Below are 6871 nucleotides of genomic sequence, written 5' to 3'. Positions count from 1 at the left end.
TAAACTTGGCTGTCCCGGGTCTTACTTGTGGCATGGAGGATCCTTGTTGCCATGTGCAGGATCTTCATTGTGGCATGCACGATCCAGTTCCCTGATGAGGGATCAAACCTAGGCCCTCTGCCCTGGACCACCAGGGAAGTCCCTCTCCTGATTCTTTGACTAGAAGGTGTGGCATTTGGATCACATGACATGGAAAACAAAAATGTCAACTCTTTGGTATCACAGGGGAGCAAGTTTTAAAATGTTGAACTTTACTTCTAGGCCACATATCAAACCTTCACCTCCACCCTACCCTCACTAGCACCTCTGTGCAGATTGTGTTCAGAAGTGTGAGAGTCTGGATCAGTCCAAAGGAAGAAGAACCAGTCATTCATAGCATGATAGGGATCTACAAATGGTGTTGAAACAGCATGAAAAAATAACATGGAAAACACAGAAAAGTAATCCCGGAAAGATACCGAACTACAATAAAAGGAGCAGTGAACTGCCTTATGACCCAGCAATCCCACTGCTGGGCATACACACCAAGGAAACCAGAATCGAAACAGACACATGTACCACAATGCTCATCGCAGCACTGTTTATAATAGCCAGGACATGGAAGCAACGTAGATGTCCATCAGCAGACAAATGGATAAGAAAGCTGTGGTACATATACACAATGGAGTATTACTCAGCCATTAAAAAGAATACATTGAATCAGTTCTAATGAAGTGGATGAAACTGGAGCCTATTATACAGAGTGAAGTAAGCCAGAAAGAAAAACACCAATACCATATACTAACGCATATATATGGAATTTAGAAAGATGGTAATGATAACCCTGTGTGCGAGACAGCAAAAGAGACACAGATGTATAGGCCAGACTTTTGGATTCTGTGGGGAGAGGGCGAGGGTGGGATGATTTGGGAGAATGGCATTGAAATATGTATAATGTCATATATGAAACAAATCGCCAGTCCAGGTTCTATGCATGATACTGGATGCTTGGGGCTGGGGCACTGGGATGACCCAGAGGGATGGTACGGGGAGAGAGGAAGGAGGGGGGGGTTTAGGATGGGGAACACATGTATACCGGTGGCAGATTCATGTTGATGTTTGGCAAAACCAATACAATATTGTAAAGTAATTAACCTCCAATTAAAATAAATGAATTAAAAAAATAAATAAAAAATAAAAGGAGCAGTGTATTCTATCTGTTCCTATCCTGGTGTATGACTGGTTATATTTATTTGGTAATTTAATAATTCCCAGAAGTCTCCGTTTTTTTAACTTGTAGATTTGTGCGCTGCATTTGCTGTATCATTTGAGAACTGGTTTGGATTTATGAACTAACATGGAGCAGTGAGGAGCCAACCACAGTTCTCTATCTGAAATTGTAGCAGGGTTTCTAGAATTAGCTCTTCTAGTTGCTGGCACAAGTAGCCCGGGTAAGTTTTAAAAAATTATACAACTTTCTGGATCTAAATTTCTGCTAGTTGTTTTCTTGCTAAATATGATGTCTTTGGTGTATTATTAAGAAGAAGTACATCACATAATACAAAATGCTACTGAATACAGAGCATTAAATCACTAAATCACTGTGGACAGTGACTGCAGTCATAAAATTAAAAGAAGCTTGCCCTTGGAAGAAAAGCTATGACAAACCTAGACAGCAATTAAAAACCAGGACATCAATTGCTGACAAATATCTATAAAGTCAAAGCTAAGATTTTTCCAGTAGTCATGTACAGACGTGAGAGATGGACCATAAAGAAGCCTGAGCACCAACGAACTGACGCTTTTGAACCGCGGTACTGGAGAAGACTCTTGAGAGTCCCTTGGAGAGCAAGGAGATCAAACCAATTGTTCCTAAAGGAAATCAACTCTGAATATTCATTGGAAGGACTGATGCTGAAGCTCCGATACTTTAGCCACCTGATGAGAAGAGCTGACTCACTGGAAAAGACTCTGATGCTGGAAAAGACTGAGGGCAAAGGGAGAATGGGGCAGAAGAGGATGAGATCATTAGATGGCATCACTGACTCAATGGCAGAATCTGAGCAAACTGCAGGAGCCAGTGACGAACAGGGAAGCCTGGCATGTGGCAGTCCATGGGGCTGCAAAGAGTCAGACACAATGCAGCGACCAAACCACAATGGAGCATTGACTATGCACAGTAGGGAGATAAAAGGAAAAGCAGCACAGAGCACAGTCATTTGTTTCTTTTATTGTGTGTGCTTAACTCTCTCTTTTATATGAGGGAATGCATGAAACCTAGATAGAATGAACCTGGATAGACTTCTGGAGTGATTTTCAAAGAGTCTCCCTTGTTCACTAGGGAACATACATGGACAGCAACTGCTGCTCATGGTAAACATACAAATTTAACATACAGTTATAAATCTCAAAAAAACGTGTCACAATGTCCTCTAGAAAGAGGATTAAGTTTGTACTTTTGGCTGAGTCTGAGTGACTGTAAAGTAATGCCAGGAGCTAACGTTTAAGAACTGGACATGGAACAACAGACTGGTTCCAAATAGGAAAAGGAGTATGTCAAGGCTGTATATTGTCACCCTGCTTATTTAACTTATATGCAGAGTACATCATGAGAAACGCTGGACTGGAAGAAATGCAAGCTCGAATCAAGATAGCTGGGAGAAATATCAATAACCTCAGATATGCAGATGACACGACCCTTATGGCAGAAAGTAAAGAGGAGCTAAAAAGCCTCTTGATGAAAGTGAAAGAGGAGAGTGAAAAAGTTGGCTTAAAGCTCAACATTCAGAAAACAAAGATCATGGCATCCGGTCCCATCACTTCATGGGAAATAGATGGGGAAACAGTGGAAACAGTGTAAGACTTTATTTTTAGGGGCTCCAAAATCACTGCAGATGGTGACTGCAGCCATGAAATTAAAAGACGCTTACTCCTTGGAAGAAAAGCTATGATCAACCTAGACTGCATATTCAAAAGCAGAGACATTACTTTGCCGACTAAGGTCCACCTAGTCAAGGCCATGGTTTTTCCTGTGGTCATGTATGGATGTGAGAGTTGGACTGTGAAGAAGGCCGAGCGCCGAAGAATTGATGTGTTTGAACTGTGGTGTTGGAGAAGACTCTTGAGGGTCCCTTGGACTGCAAGGAGATCCAACCAGTCCATTCCAAAGGAGATCAGCCCTGGGATTTCTTTGGAAGGAATGATGCTAAAGCTGAAGCTCCAGTACTTTGGCCACCTCATGTGAAGAGTTGACTCATTGGAAAAGACTCTGATGCTGGGAAAGATTGGGGGCAGGAGGAGAAGGGGATGACAGAGGATGAGATGGCTGGATGGCATCATGGACTCGATGGACGTGAGTCTGAGTGAACTCCGGGAGATGGTGATGGACAGGGAGGCCTGGTGTGCTGCGATTCATGGGGTCGCAAAGAGTCGGACACGACTGAGTGACTGAACTGAACTGAATGTTTAAGAGAACACCCAGAGAGCAACAATCAGTTGAAAATCAACACTCATAGGGAAGAGAAGCTATTACAAAGGAAAACAATCCTGAAGTGAGTCTTAGGAGAGGGGAAGCATGGATCATTACAGATACTCATTTCTTTCTACAAAGTTGCTTTTTGTCAAAAAGATTAACTGAAAGATTTCAACTTCTTTTTCCGTAAGAGAATATTCATTGCCTACCCTATGTCATTCAAATTAAAATTTAAACAACCACTGAAAACATCAATTCTATACTAATTGAGACCTCATGAAGAATCTGAGATTATTTTTTGCATTTAACACACTATCAAAGTATGTTGATTGTGGTTCCATTTTCATACACTGCACATATTTCACTCCCACATACCTATCATGTAAAATAATGCAAAACCAAACATCAGGATGCTGACATTTTCTATGTGTAGAATGATAGTATTAGAAAAAAAAGTTATGGCAAATTTTCAAAAACCTGATTCTACCACAATTTGAGTAACTTTAAAACACCACCACATTCACTTCAGAAAGTCCTCTGCTACTGATTTGGCTAATAGAAAATGGTTAAATGCACATGAATATTTTTAGGAAGTCTTGAGGAAGCTGTCACTACTAAGATTCAAATACATTATTATAATTATTTTAGATAAAATCAAATTGGCTTCAAACACATTTCCTTGAGGGCAGATTTCAGGTTTATTTCTTAAGGGTCTCATCCATGTGGTCAAAATAAGTGCAAATGTTCATCAACCTACTGAATGTGTTTTACTAATCATTTCTCTCCCTAGGCAGCACAAACAGTAAAACAAAGCAAAACAGCTTCTTCCCCCACTGCCTGACAAGGGTATCCAACCCTACTGGCCAGATAGCAGGTATGCAAATTGTAGTATATATACTGCAGACTGAATGAATGAAGTGGTTGTTTGCAAAATCAGCTTTGGAATTTGCAGGGTACTAACCATAGGGTGAGATTTCAGGCTCTCAATATTTTTCTAGATATAATATTCATTTTCAAATATCAAGACAGGGATGATGAAATATTTATGGTAGACAGCAAAATTTCAAAAAGATTGTCTGCTTTTTTAATGTTTTTAACTCATCTCTGTCCATTTCTTTCTTGACAATAACCTCGGCTTCAATTTTATAGATAAGATTGAGTTCTGGATCACTTTGCATGTCTTAGCTTTCCCACTTCTTTTCTAGGTAAGAATTTTCCCTTGTCCTTGCTAAGTTCAAAACTGGTATCTGAGCTCATGATTCCATTTTGTGTGTCCTTCTTGGCTACACTATGTCCCAGGAGGCTCAGTGGTAAATGAATTCTCCTGCCAATGCAGGAGATTCAGGAGACATGACTTTGATCCTTGGGTTAGGAAGATCCCTTGCAGGAGAAAATGGCAACCCACTCCAATATTCATGACTGAAAAATCCCATGGACAGAGGAACCTGGTGGGCAATAGTTCATGGCAATAGTCACAGAGAGTCAGATATGGCCTATGGACTGAACACACACACAAAGTCCCAGTCTCTGGTAGCGCTTCACTTTTGCCTTTTCTGCTTGCTCCATCTCTGCCTCTAAACATGTCATTTCCTGTTACAACGTATTTCCCCTTGGTCCTGCTACTATCTCAAGTTTTAAGTATCACATGATATTGAGCATTTTTTCATGTACCTGCTGACCACCTGTATGTCTTTGGAAAAATATTTACTCAAGTCTTCTTCCCCTTTTTAAATTGGGTTGTTTTTCTGATTTTGAGTTGTAACCCCTTTTGATGTTGTTCAGTTGCTCAGTTGTATCCACGTCTTTGCAAACCCATGGACTGTATCATGCCAGGCTTCCCTGTCCTTTACCAACTCCTGGAGTTTGCTCAGACTCAAGTCCATTGAGTTGGTGATGCCATCCAACCATCTCATCCTCTGTCAGCCCCTTCTCCTTCCACCTTCAATCTTTCCCAGCTTCAAGGTCTTTTCCAATGAGTCAGCTGTTCACATCAGGTAGCCAAAGTATTGGAGTTTCAGCATCAGTCCTTCCAATGACTATTCAGGACTGATTTCCTTTAGAATTGACTGGTTTGATCTTCTGCTGTTCAAGGGACTCTTAAGAGTCTTCTTCAGTACCACAATTCAAAAGCATCAATTCTTTGTTGCTCAGCCTTCTTTATCGTCCAACTCTCACATACAAACACGACTACTGGAAAAACCAAAGCTTTCACTATATGGACCTTTGTCGGCAAAGTGATGTTTCTGCTTTTTAATACAGTATCTAGGTTTGTCATAGCTTTTCTTCCAAAGAGCAAGCATCTTTGAATTTCATGCTGCAGTTACCATCCACAGTGATTTTGGAGCCCAGGAAAATAAAATCTGTCACTGTTTCTGCTTTCCCCCCATCTATTTGCCAGGAAGTGATGAGACTGGATGCCATAATCTTCATTTTTTGAATGTTGAGTTTGAAAGCCACCTTTTTCACTCTCTTCTTTCACCCTCATCAAGAAGTTCTTTTGTTTATCTTCACTTTCTGCCATTAGGGTGGTATCATCTGCATATCTGAGGTTGTTGATATTTCTTCTGGCAATCTTGATTCCAGCTTTCCAGAAAAAATATCACTATCTAGCCTGGAGAATTCCATGGAAGAGGAGCCTAGCAGGCTACAGTCTGTGGGGTCACAAAGAGTTGCACACGACTGAGTGACTAACACACACACTCTGCATAAAAGTTAAATAAGTAGAGTTACTGAGCATGGTCCTGCCCATGAAAGCAAGACCCAGTTTTCCCTACCAACAGTCCCTCTCATCAGGAAGCAAGAACTAGAATGTCACAGCCTCCAGGATGACAACCAAAATCACAGAAATCTAACCAAAAGGATCACATGGATCACAGGCTTGTGTAACTCAAGGAAGCTATGAGCCATGCTGTGCAGAGCCACCCAAGATAGGCAGGTCATGGTGGAAGAGTGCTGATATAACGTGGTCCACTGGAGAAGGGACTGGCACACCTATGTTTAGACTGCTATAAGTGACTTTATTTTTTTTCCTCGTACATGTAGCTGAACAAAAGCTAACTGATATGTAGCTTATTATCCATTGTACTTCCTAATTTGATATCGCTGGCATAGGAGAACACAATTTATGTAGATTGATATCGTAGAAATTTGCATTAGTTCTAGACTCTTGCTCCTTTGGAAGAAATGCATGATAAACCTAGACAACATATTAAAAAGCAGAGACATTACTTTGCCAAGAAAGGTCCATAAAGTCAAAGCTATGGTGTTTCCAGAAGTCATGCATGGATGTGAGAGTTGGACCATAAAAAAGGCCGAGTGCCAAAGGATTGATGTTTTTGAACTGTGATGTTGGAGAAGACTCTTGGGGGTCCCCTGGACTGCAAGGAGATCAAACTAGTCAATCCTGAAAGAAATCAATCC

Source organism: Ovis canadensis, chromosome 12 (assembly GCF_042477335.2).
Source record: "Ovis canadensis isolate MfBH-ARS-UI-01 breed Bighorn chromosome 12, ARS-UI_OviCan_v2, whole genome shotgun sequence".
Taxonomy (NCBI): Eukaryota; Metazoa; Chordata; class Mammalia; order Artiodactyla; family Bovidae; genus Ovis; species Ovis canadensis.
This window is presented reverse-complemented; position numbering follows the sequence as displayed.